Below are 14,359 nucleotides of genomic sequence, written 5' to 3'. Positions count from 1 at the left end.
CCTTCCAAGACTGAACCAGGAATAAATAGAAAATGTGAAGAGACAAATCACAAGCACTGAAATTGAAACTGTGATTAAAAATCTTCCAACAAATAAAAGCACAGGACCAGATGGCTTCACAGGTGAATTTTATCAAACATTTAAAGAAGAGCTAACACCTATCCTTCTCAAAAGCTTCCAAAATATAGCAGAGGGAAGAACACTCTCAAATTCATTCTACAAGGCCAGCATCACCCTGATACCAAAACCAGACAAAGCTGTCACAAAAAAGAAAATTATAGGCCAATATCACTGATTAACATAGAGGCAAAACTCCTCAACAAAACACTAGCAAACAGAATCCAACAACACATTAAAAGAATCATACACCATGATCTAGCGGGTTTATCCCAGGAATGCAAGGATTCTTCAACATATGCAAATCAATCAATGTGATACACTGTACTCTCAAATTGAAGGATGAAAACCGTATGATAATCTCAATAGATGCAGAAAAAGTTTTTGACAAAATTCAACACAAATTTATGAAAAAAAATCCTCCAGAAAGTAAGCAAAGAGGGAACCCACCTCAACATAATAACGGCCATATATTACAAACCCACAGCCAATATTGTTCTCAATTCTGAAAAACTGAAACCATTTCCACGAATTTCAGGAACAAGACAAGTTTGTCCATGCTCACCACTATTATTCAACACAGTTTTGGAAGTTTTAATCACAGCAATCAGAGAAGAAAATAAATAAAAGGTGTCCATATGAGGAAAGAAAAGTAAAGCTGTCACCATTTGCAGATGACATGATACTATACATAGAGAATCCTAAAGATGCTACCAGAAAACTACTAGAGCTAACCAGTGAATTTGGTAAAGTAGCAGGATGCAAAATTAAAGCACAGAAATCTCTTGAATTCTGATACACTAATGATGAAAAATTTGGAAGAAAAATTAAGGAAACACTCACATTTACCATTGCAACAAGAAGAATACAATGCCTAGAAATAATCCCACCTAAGCAGACAAAAGGCCTATATGCAGAAAACTATAAGACACTGATGAAAGTAATTAAAGGTGATACAAACAGATGGAGAGTTATAACATGTGTTGGATTAGATGAATCAACATTGTGAAAATGACTATACTACCCTAAGCAATCTACAGATTCAATGCAATCCCTATCAAACTACCAATGACATTTTTCACAGAACTAGAGCAAAACAATTCACAATTTATATGGAAACAAAAAGGACCCCGAATAGCCACAGCAATCTTGACTAAGAAAAACAGAGCTGGAGGAATCATGCTCCCTGACTTCAGACTATGCTACAAAGCTACAGCAATCAAGACAGTATGGTACTGGCACAAAAACAGAAATATAGATCAATGAAACAGGATAGAAAGCCCAGAGATAAAGCCATGCACATATGGTTGCCTTACCTTTGATAAAGGAGGTGAGAATGTACAATGGAGAAAAGACAGACTCTTCAATAAGTGGTGCTGGGAAAACTGGACAGCTAAATGTAAAAGAATGAAATTAGAACACTCCCTAATGCGATACACAAAAATAACTCAAAATGGATTAAAGATCTAAATGTAAAGCCAGACACTATAAAACTCTTAGAGGAAAACATAGGCAGAACACTCTATGACATAAATCACAACAAGATCCTTTTTAACCCACCACCTAGAGAAGTGTAAATAAAAACAGATATAAACAAATGGTACCAAATGAAACTTAAAAGCTTTTGCACAGCAAAGAAAACCCTAAACAAGATGAAAAGACAACCCTCAGAATGGGAGAAAATATTTGCAAATGAAGCAACTGTAAAAGGATTAATCTTCAAAATATACAAGCAGCTCAATATGAAAAAAAACCAAACAACCCAAACGAAAACTGGGCAGAAGACCTAAATAGACGTTTCTCCAAAGAAGACATAAGATTGTCAACAAACACATGAAAGGATGTTCAACGTCACTAATCATTAGAGAAATGTAAATAAAAACAACAGTGAGGTATCACCTCACACCAGTCAGAGCGGCCATCATCAAAAAATCTACAAACAATAAATGCTGGAGAGGGTGTGGAGAAACGGGAACCCTCTTTCACTCTTGGTAGGAATGTAAATTGATACAGCCACCATGGAGAACAGTATAGAGGTTCCTGAAAAAACTAACAATAGAACTACCATATGACAGAGCAATCGCACTACTGGGCATATACCCTGAGAAAACCATTATTCAAAAAGAGTCATGTACCACAATGTTCATTGCAGCTCCATTTACAATAGCCAGGACATGGAAGCAACCTACGTGTCCACTGACAGATGAGTGGATAAAGAAGATGTGGCATATATATACAATGGAATATTACTCAAACATAAAAAGAAAGGAATTTGAGTTATTTGTAGTGAAGTGGATGGATCTAGAGTCTGTCACAGAGAGTAAAGTAAGTCAGAAAGAGAAAAACACATACCGTATGCTAACACATATTTATGGAATCTGAAAAAAAATACATATATATGGTTCTGATGAACCTAGGGCCAGGACAGGAATAAAGACACAGAGGTAGAGAATGGACTTGAGGACATGGGGAGGGGGAAGGGTCAGCTGGAACAAAGTGAGAGATAATATTCACATGTATATACTATCAAATGTAAAACCTATAGCTAGTGAGAAACAGCTGCATAGCACAGGGAGATCAGCTCAGTGCTTTGTGACCATCTACAGGGGTGGGATAGGGCTGGTGGGAGGGAGGGAGATGCAAGAGGGAAGAGATATGGGGATATATGTATATGTATAGCTGATTCACTTTGTTATAAAGCAGAAACTAACACAGCATTGTAAAGCAATTATACTCCAATAAAGATGTTAAAAAAAAAAAAGAGTCATGTATCACAATGTTCATTGCTGCACTATATACAATAGCAAGGACATGGAAGCAACTTAAGTGTCCATCAACAGATGAATGGATTAAGAAGATGTGACACATATATACAATGCAATATTACTCAGCCATAAAAAGAAACAAAATTGGATTATTTATAGAGAAGTAGATGGACCTAGAATCTCTCATAGAGAGTGAAGAAAGTCAGAAAGAGTAAAACAAATACCATATGCTAACACATATATATATGGAATCTTAAAAAAAAAAAAAAGGTTCTGATGAACCTAGTGGCAGGATAGGAATAAAGACACAGATGTAGAGAATGGACTTGAGGACACACGGAGGGGGAAGCATAAGCTGGAACAAAGTGAGAGAGTAGCATTCACATATATACACTACCAAATGTAAAATAGCTAGTGGGGAGGTGCTGCACAGCGCAGGGAGATCAGCTTGGTTCTTTGTGACCACCTAGAAGGCTGAGATAGGGAGGGTGGGAGGGAAGTGCAAGAGGGAGGGGATATAGTGACATATGTATACATATAGCTGATTCCTTGTTATACTGCAGAAAATAACACAACCTTGTAAATCAATTATACTCCAGTAAAGATGTTAAAATAAATTAGTGCTGAAATGTATGAAAACAGATATTGTGACTATCAAGTGGAGAAAATATCAGAATTTGTTAATATACTTAAATTAAAAAAAGGAATTGAACACCAAATAAAAGATCAGAAACTAAGAGTAAAGGTAAATTATACTCACAAAATAATCAAACATTCTAGAGCTGAAAAGTAATATAACCAAAATTAAAAATTAAAATAAATACATTGGACAGGGTTAGTGACTAAAAAATTACTAACTGTAAGTTAGATTTGGGTACAAAAATACCTAGAGAGTAACAGAGTGAGACAGAAATAAAAAAAATAGAAGAGTAGAGGGAAACTTTTTGAGCCAAGAAATATTTGAAGAATTAATGATTTACAATTGTGTTGCTCAGCTTGGGCTGCCATAAGAAAATACTATTGGTAAGATAGCTTAAAAAAATGGAAGTTTGTTTCTCACAATTCAAAAGCTGGGACATCCAAGCTTTAATCCACCAGCAAATTCGATTTCTGGTGAGAGCTGTCTTCCTGTCTTGTAGAGAGCTACTTTCTTGCTGTGTCCTTACATGGAAGAGAGAGATATAAAGAAAGCATCTTTGGTGTCTTTTCTTATAAGAGCAGTAATCCCATCATAGTGCTTTACCCTCATGGCCTCATCTAAGCCTAATTACCTCCCAAAGGCCTCATCTCCAAATACCATCACTTTGGGGGTTGGAATTTAACATAAGAATTTGGAGAGACATAATTCAGTTTAAAACAAAGATTTCCAAGAATTTATAAAAGACTTCAACATCATGGATTCAGGAGGTCAAAAATCCTAATCAAGAGAAATAAAAACAAATCCCCATCAAGATACATCATAGTTAATCAGTATAACATCAAAATAAAAAATAACTTTAAAGCAGCCAGAGAGAAAAGAAAGACTATCTTACAAGGGCTAAAAATTGTACTGATAGCTATCTTCTCAATAAAAATAATAGAAACCAGATGACCAAGAATGATACTATCAATATATTAATATCTTTGTCAATCTAGAATTCTATATCTGACAAAACAATTTTTTGGTAACAAAGGCAAAGTAAAGATTTATTCAGACAAATATACAATTTTCTACCAACCAGTAGAAAGTTTAAGATTATTGTTCATACAGAAGGAAAGCAGTCTTAGGTGGAATATCTGAGAAGCATAAACTAATGAAGAACAAAGAAAATGGTGACCCTATGGATAAACTTCAACAAAATTTGAGTGTATAAGACAAAAGTATAATGTTCAGTTAAAAATGACAATGCAGATCTAAAATGATAACAATACCATGTACTTTTAGTAATTATTAGTTGAAATGTTTCACAATTCTTGTAATATTTTTCAGATCATTAAAAATATGAAGATTAAATTGTGGGTATGATAAATTAAATGTGCACATCAAAATACTAAAATAGTAGAAATAAAGTATATAACCTTCAGACTAATGGAGAGAAATGTATGAAAAATTTGTAAAAAAGAAGAAAATTAGGATAAGAAAGGAGAGAAATTTTAAAAAAAGGGTGCAAATAGCACAAAAAATGGTGATAGAGATAACCTAAATGTGATAGTTTAACTACAATAAATGTAAATGAGCCAAAAGTTTCACTTAAAAGAGAAAAATTGTCAGAATAGATAAATATTTTAAAATATTTTATCCTTTAAAAAGGAAAATTCTTTACCCATTCCTCTGTTGATGGAAATTTAGGTTTCTTCCATGTCTTAGCTATTGTAAATAGAGCTGCAATGAACATTGGGGTGCATGTATCTTTTTGAATTATGGTTTTTTACAGATATACTCCCAGAAGTGGGATTCCTGGATCATATGGTAGTTCTATTTTTAGTTTTCAAGGAACCTCCATACTGTTCTCCATAGTGGCTGTATCAATTTACATCCCCACCAACAGTGCAACAGGGTTCCCTTTTCTCCACACCCTCTCCAGCATTTATTGTTTGTAGATTTTTTGATGATACCTGTTGTAAAGAAACATTGTGTCTTAATTATGCATAAACCTGAGAGAATCGAAAAATATATGCTATGGAAATTATAATCAAATTAAAGCTGGCATAACTATATTCATAATTGATGAAAATTACAGAACTAGGAAAAGGAAACAAATCTATCATTATAGCAAGATATTTAACACATTTCTATCACTGACAGACAAAATAAATGAAAAATCAGCAAACATATAGAAGAGATTAATGTAAATGTAAAAATAATGTTTAATCAGTTCTGGAATTGTGGATGAGGAGTAGGTGAACTTGCCCTCTGTATAAAACAAAAAAGTAAAAACAAAACAACTAAAATCAACCATTTTGGACATCTGGAGATTGAAAAAAAATCCACAGAATAAACTGAAAATTTTCTATCCTTGGAAAATTACTGAACCTAGGTAAAATAGCAGGGTCTGGGACATTTTAATTTAGGCCTATTCCCGCCCCTTCCAGTGCTACTGTTAGCAAAATCAGACAGCACTTTGGACACCAGATATCTGACCACTTTTGGAGATCTGTTCAAAGTACCATCTCTAGGACATAGTCAATATTTGTTCAAACTTGTAGTTCTCTGGTAAATTTCTATTCTCACACACAAAGTGGCAATTAGATTTGATTCCAAGCTCAGCTCATGAGGAGTTGAAGCCTACCCCTAGGGCATTTCCAAAACAATAACAAACGGCTGGCAACATCTCAGTTGCCTGAGGTTGTGATTTCAGTTGAGGCAAACAGGAGCCCGTCTGGGAACTGAAAAGGAAATCCTAGAAAACATATGTGATCCAGTTGCCTGGCTTTTGCACATAGAATATTTTTTTTTATGGTTCTTTAAATCACTTTGGTATATTTGGCATATTTGTCAAATTTATTGAAGCATTTTCTTCTTTTTCCCTTACTCCTCAATATGGTGGGAGAAGGGGAGGAAAAGGAGAAGCAGAAGTCAGTGAAAACACTGACAAACTTTGGTGTGAATCCACCTTTTTTAAAAAAAAATTAATTGGAGTAGAGTTTATTTACAATATTGTGTTAGTTTCAGGTGTACAGCAAAATGAATCAGTTATATATATATATATCCAATCTTTTGTAGATTATTTTCCCATATAGGCCATTACAGAATATTAAGTAGTGTGCCCTGTGCTATACAGGAGGTCTTTATTAGTTATCTACCTTATATATAGGACATAGTGTGTATATGTCAACCCCAATCTTTCAATTTATCCCTCCCTCCCTTATACCCTGGTGACGATAAGTTTATTTTCTACTTCTGTAACTCTATTTCTACTTTGTAGATAAGTTTATTTGTATCCTTTTTTGTTCTTTTAGATTCCATATGTAAACAATATCATATGATATTTCTCTTTCTCTGTCTGATTATTTCACTCAGTATGACAATCTCTAGGTCAATCCATGTTGTTGTAAATGGCATTAATTCATTCTTTTTTAAGGCTGAGTACTACATCATTATATATATGTACCATATCTTCTTTACCCATTCCTCTGTTGATGGAAATTTAGGTTTCTTCCATGTCTTAGCTATTGCAAATAGAGCTGCAATGAACATTGGGGTGCATGTATCTTTTTGAATTATGGTTTTTTACTGATATACTCCCAGAAGTGGGATTCCTGGATCATATGGTAGTTCTATTTTTAGTTTTCAAGGAACCTCCATACTGTTCTCCACAGTGGCTGTATCAATTTACATCCCCACCAACAGTGCAACAGGGTTCCCTTTTCTCCACACCCTCTCCAGCATTTATTGTTTGTAGATTTTTTGATGATAGCCATTCTGACCATGTGAAGTGATACCTCATTGTAGTTTTGATTTTAATTTTTCTAATAATTAGTCACATTGAGCATCTTTTCATGTGTTTGTTGGTCATCTGTATGTCTTCTTTGGAGAAATGTCTATTTAGGTCTTCCACCCATTTTTTGATTGAGTTGTTTGTCTTTTTGATATTGAGATTCATGATATGTTTGTATATTTTGGAGATTAAGCCCTTGTTGGTTGCTTTGTTTGCAAATATTTTCTCCCATTCTGATTGAAGAATATAAACCATATGGTCATCTCAGTAGATGCAGAAAAAGCTTTTGAAAAAATTCAACACGAATTTATGATAAAACTCTCAAGAAAGTGAGCACAGAATGAACCTACCTCAACATAGTAAAAGCCATATATAGTAAAAGCCAAACTCACAGCAAACATCATTCTCAATGATGAAAAACTAAAAGCATTTCCTCTAAGATCAGGAACAAGACAAGGATATCCACTCTCACCACTATTACTCAACATAGTTTTAGAATTCCTGACCTCGGCAATCAGAGAAGAAAAAGAAATAAAAGGAATCCAAATTGGAAAGAAGTAAAACTGTCACTGTTTGCAGATGACATGATACTATACAAAGAAAACCCTAAAGTTAATACCAGAAAACTACTAGAGCTCATTAATGAATTTGGTAAAGTTGGAGTATTCAAAATTAATACATAGAAATCTCTTGCATATCTATACACTAAAAATGAAAGATCAGAAAGAGAAATCAAGGGGACAATCCCATTTACCATCACATCAAAAAGAATAAAATAATAATATATCTTAGGCAGAAATAAACCTACCTATGGAGACAAAAACCTGTACTGAGAAAACTATAAGGTACTGATGAAAAGAATCAATGATGACACAAACAGATGGAGAGATATACCATGTTCTTGGATTGGAAGAATCAACATTGTGAAAATGACTATACTACCCAAAGCAATCTACAGATTCAATGCAATCTCTATCAAATTACCAATGGTATTTTTCACAAAATTAGAACAAAAATTTTTACAATTTGTATGGAAACATAAAAGACCCTGAATAGCCAGAGCAATCTTGAGAAAGAAAAACAGAGCTGGAGGAATCAGGTGCCCTTACTTCAGACTATACTCCAAAGCTACAGTAATCAAGAGAGTATGGTACTGGCACAAAAACAGAAATATAGATCAATGGAACAGAACAGAAAGTCCAGAGATAATCTCATACACCTATGATCACCTAATCTATAACAAAGGAGGGAAGAATATACAATGGAGAAAAGACAGTCACTTCAATAAGTGGCACTGGGAAAACTGGACAGCTACATGGAAAAGAATGAAATTAGAACACTCCCTAACACCATGCACAAAAATAAAATGGATTGATGACTAAATGTAAGACCAGACACTGTAAAAATCTTAGAGGAAAACATAGGGTGAACACTCTTTGACATAAATTGCAGCAAGATCTTTTTCAATCCACCTCTTAGCGTAATGAAAATAAAAACAAAAATAAACAAATAGGGCCTAATTAAACTTAAAAGCTTTTGCACAGCAAAGGAAACCATAAACTAGATGAAAAGACAACCCTCAGAATGGGAGAAAATATTTGCAAATGAAGCAACTGACAAAGGATTAATCTCCAAAATATGCAAACAACTCACGCAGCTCAATATCCAGAAAACAAACAACCCAATGAAAAAATGGGCGGAAGACCAAAATAGACATTTCTCCCAAAGAAGACATACAGATGGCCAACAAAAACATGAAAAGACATTCAACATAACTAATTATTAGAAAAATGCAAATCAAAACTACAATGAGGTATCACCTCACACCAGTCAGAATGACCATCATCAGAAATTCTACAAACAACAAATGGTGGAGAGGATGTGCAGAAAAGGGAACCCTACTGCACTGTTGGTGGGAATGTAAATTGATACAGCCACTATGGAGAACAGTATGGAGAGTCCTTAAAAAAATAAAAATAGAACTACCACATGACCCAGCAATCTTACTACAGGGCATATACCCAGAGAAAACCATAATCAAAAAAATACTCACGGTTGCCTAGGGAGAGCATAGCATACCACACAGAACCTCTCAGGGGAAGCACAGGGATTGGTGAGATGGCAAAATATACAGGGGAACTGTTGACGAGCACATTTGTTGTGGTTTCCTGGGGAAGAAATGGGTGAGGCAAACAGATTTAGGATAGGGTTATTTGAATAATTACAGGAGGTAACACAGGATCTACCCCTGGCTGTCTGGTACCTGACCATGGGTATATTAGGGTGGGTGTATGGTGGCCTGGAATGTAAGAGCCAGGTAAGGCATGTGATTGGGGGAGTGTACTTTACTGCTTAAGAAGGGAAACTTACCTGTCTCTAGTAGGGTCCTCAGAACTGGGTTAAGACATTATTTAAAGATCTATATTGTGAGCTGCTGTACCAAATTAACATGAATCTAGCAGCTTAAAATGAGACACATTTATATATCACAGTTCTGCAGATCAGAAGCCCAGTGGGTTCAGCTAATTCCTCTGCTTGGAAATCAAGGTGTTAGCCTGCATTTCTCACCAAAGACTCTGGGGAAAACCCTGTTTCCATGTTCACACAGGTTGTTGGCAAAATTCAGTTCTATGTGATTATAGAACTGAGGTCCCATTTCCTTGCTGGCTGTTGGCGCAGGGAGGATGGAGTGGGGGGTCTTCAACTTCTAAGGATGTCTGCATTTCCTGGCTAGTAGATTCCTTCCTTCTCCCATCTTCAAAGGCAACAATGGCACTTCAACAATAATACTTCTTATGCTTCAAAAGTCTTTGACTTCTTTTTCTGCCTCATCCCTCCACTTCCAGCCAGAGAAATTTCTATAATATTAATATCCAGGTCTGTGGCTAACATAAAATCTGTCTATCACACCTTCATTGATTCACTTCTTATCTAGCAAGCCAGGTGCATCACTCCAAAAATTATCAGAAGACACCTAGGAGCAGTTGAGATTGGCCAATGTAAGTATTCAGATTATAAACCTTTTTAGATCTTTTTAGGTTGTTTAGCTGCTGGTTAAGATAATAAATATTTGAGTATATAAATGCTTAAATAAGAGGTCTTTTTGTTTTCTGAATTTTCCTTCTGCGTTATTTTAAATAACCCATTTTTTGGTTTGTTTTTGTAAAATTTTTGGCTGCAATTGAGTAAAATTGAATTTGAAAGTAACATTACAAACACAAATGTAACAATTCATGATGAAGATTTTATATCACATGCTGGAAGCAGTTGGAGAACTTAAAAAGTGAACTGGCAAATTGAAAGCAATAATAGCTAACTGGATTTTACATTTTTCCTTGGTAAAATCCTGACTTGCTGCTACTGCTTGCCTCTATTTTCTTGTGTCATTTTTTTTTTATTAGACTATAAAGGAAGTTCATGGTTGAAGAGGCCAGATAAGTCCTGATCATATTGGAACATGAAATAGTCAAGGCTCAGAGATGAGCTTTTTTCTTGGGATGAGATGTAGTAGAAAAAGCCCTGGAGAGGGAGATTGAACATCTAATTCAAAACTCATTTCTGCCACCAATAATTCACCATGCCAATCATTAGTTCCCTTAGCCTCAGTTTGTATATACTGCTACTTCTATTACAACATAAAATAATATTTTTGAGTGCTCAAAAATGTTACAGAACTTTGAAGTTAACACACATATTCCTTTATCTGTAATAACTCATTTAATACCACTCTATGAAGACAGGTATTATTATTATATTTTTCTTGGTTTAAAAAAAAAAACACACAAGGAAACTAAGAATTAAGGAAGTTGAGTAACATCATCAAGGTGATGCAGCTGGACTCAAGTCCAGGTCTGTTTGAATCCAGAGCAGTGAGTATTGCCTCTATGGTCACTTTATTATAATGTTGTTGATTAAGTTACTGTCACTGTATATATTTGGCAAATGAAAACAGAGCACAAGATAATTAATGGTTTATTATGTAGTTTCCTTGTCTCATAGCACATGGCAACAAATATTTCCTGTTTCAGATCAGACTTCCAACCAAACACAATTTATCTAGCTTGATGTAGTTGTTCTCTTCATCTGAAAAAGAACATCTGGCTTTCTCTAGCGAACCCGTGTCCCCTGCATTGGCAGGCGGACTCTCAACCACTGTGCCACCAGGGAAGCCCTGACAAATGCTTTTTAAACTGAATTTTTTCTCATTCCAAATGAAGTCTTTATACTATGATAATATTTTCCCCAAATTAAATAATCACTTAGTCAATCAGGTGATTGCATCAAGCGGCGTCGTGTGATTTCCACTTCAAACATACTCTTCATATCAAGCAGTCCCTGCAGAATAATAACAATTTGGCCTCCCATAGCTGGACTCTTAAACAACCAAAGTGAGAGCATGCTTAATGATCATTCTTTTATTGGCAGAAATTGTGGTGCTTGAAAGCTATTGCCAAGAGATTTGGAATTATTATTGAGAATTCCAGGAAGCCAGAAATTTCTGGGTAATATGTTAAACACTGAGAAGAAATCTTCCCCTTTGGGACCACAATCTGACTTCTAATGGCAAAAAAATGTCAGTAAGTCATTAGAGTTCCATTTTCATATTTAAATGATCTCTTCTAATTGTTTTTTTTTTTTTTGCTTTTTTAACATATTTATGGGAATATAATTGCTTTACAATGGTGTGTTAGTTTCTGCTTTATTAAAAAGGGAATCAGCTATACATATACATATATCCTCATACCTGTTCCCTCTTGCATCTTGCTACCTCCCACCCTCCCTAATCCAACCCTCTAGGTGGTCAAAAAGTGCCACGCTGATCTCCCTGTGTTATGTGGCTGCTTCACACTAGCTATCAATTTTATATTTGGTAGTGTATAAATGTCCATGCTACTCTCTCACTTTGACGCAGCTTACCCTTCCCCCCTCCGTGCCCTCAAGTCCATTCTTTAGTAGGTCAACGTCTTTATACCTGTCTTGCCCCAGGTTCTTCATGACCTCTTTTTTTTTTTTTTTTAGATTCTATATGTATACGGTATGTGTTTTTCTCTTTCTGACTTACTTCACTCTGTATGACAGACTCTAGGTCCATCCACCTCCCCACGGATAACTCAAATTTGTTTCTTTCTATGGCTGAGTAATATTCCATTGTATATACGTGCCACATCTTTATCCATTCATCTGTCAATGGACACTTAGGTTGCTTCCATGTCCTGGTTATTGTAAATAGAACTGCAATGAACATTGTGGTACATGACTCTTTTTGAATTATGGTTTTCTCAGGGTATGCCCAGTAGTGGGATGGCAGGGCTGTATGGTATTTCTATTTTTAGCTTTTTAAGGAACCTCCATACTGTTCTCCATAGTGGCTGTATCAATTTACATTCCCACCAACAGGTCAAGAGGGTTCCCTTTTCTTCACACCCTCTCCAGCATTTATTGGTTGTAGATTTTTTGATGATGGCCATTCTGACTGATGTGAGGTGATACCTCATTGTAGCTTTGATTTGCATTTCTCTAATGACTAATGATGTTGAGCATTCTTTCATTTGTTTGTTGGCAATCTGTATCTCTTTGGAGAAATGTCTGTTTAGGTCTTCTAGCCATTTTTGGATTGGGTTGTTTGTTATTTTGATATTGAGCTGCATGAGCTGCTTGCATATTTTTGAGATTAATCATTTGTCAGTTGCTTCATTTGCAAACATCAGCTTGTTTATTGTTTCCTTTGCTGTGTAAAAGCTTTTATTAGGTCCCACAGTTTATTTTTGTTTTTATTTCCATTTCTCTAGGAGGCGGCTCAAAAAGTATTCTGCTGTGATTTTTGTCATAAAGTGTTCTGCCTATGTTTTGCTCTAAGAGTTGTGTAGTGTCTGGCCTTACATTTAGGGCTTTAATCCATTTTGAGTTTATTTTTGAGTATGGTGTTAAGGAGTGTTCTAATTTCATTCTTTTCCATGTAGTTTTCCAGTTTTCCCAGCACCACTTATTGAAGAAGCTGTCTTTTCTCCATTGTATACTCCTGACTCCTTTATCAAAGATAAGGACACCATATGTGCATGGGTTTATCTCTGGTCCTTATTTCCTGTTCCATTGATCTACATTTCTGTTTTTGTGCCAGTACCATACTGTCTTGATTACTGGAGCTTTGTAGTATAGTCTGAAGTCTAGGAGCCTGATTCCTCCACCTCCATTTTTCTTCCTCAAGATTCCTTTGGCTATTTGGGGTCTTTTGTGTTCCATACAAATTGTGAATTTTTTTGTTCTAGTTCTGTGAAAAATGCCAGTGGTAGTTTGATAGGGATTACATTGAATCTGTAGATTGCTTTGCATAGTATAGTCATTTTCACAATGCCGATTATTCCAATCAAGGACATGGTGTATATCTCCATCTGTTTGTATCATCTTTAATTGCTTTCATCCGTGTCTTATAGTTTTCTGCATACAAGTATTTTGTCTCCTTAGGAAGGTTTATTCCAAGGTATTTTCTTCTTTTTGTTGCAATGGTAAATGGGAGTGTTTCCTTAATTTCTCTTTCAGATTTTTCATCATTATTGTATAAGAATGCAAGAGATTTCTGTGCATTAATTTTGTATCCTGCTACTTTACCAAATTCATTGATTAGCTCTAGTAGTTTTCTGGTAGCAGCTGTAGCATTCTCTATGTAGTACATCATGTCATCTGTAAACAGTGACAGCTTTACTTCTTCTTTTCCAATTTGGATTCCTTTTATTTCTTTTTCTTCTCTGATTGCCATGAATAAAACTTCCAAAACTATGTTGAATAATAGTGGTGAGAGTTGGCAACCTTGTCTTTTTCCTGATCTTAGTGGAAATGGTTTCAGTTTTTCACCATTGAGAACCATGTTGGCTGTGGGTTTGTTGTACATGGCCTCTATTATGTTTAGGTAAGTTCCCTCTATGCCTACTTTCTGGAGGGTTTTTTATCACAAATGGGTGTTTAATTTTGTTGAATGCTTTTTCTGCATCTATTGAGATGATCATAAGTTTTTGTTTGTTTGTTTATTTGTTTTTTGCGGTAAGTGGGCCTCTCACTGTTGTG

The sequence above is a fragment of the Orcinus orca genome, chromosome 13, assembly GCF_937001465.1.
Source record: "Orcinus orca chromosome 13, mOrcOrc1.1, whole genome shotgun sequence".
NCBI lineage: Eukaryota > Metazoa > Chordata > Mammalia > Artiodactyla > Delphinidae > Orcinus > Orcinus orca.
Note: the sequence above shows the minus strand (reverse complement) of the source record.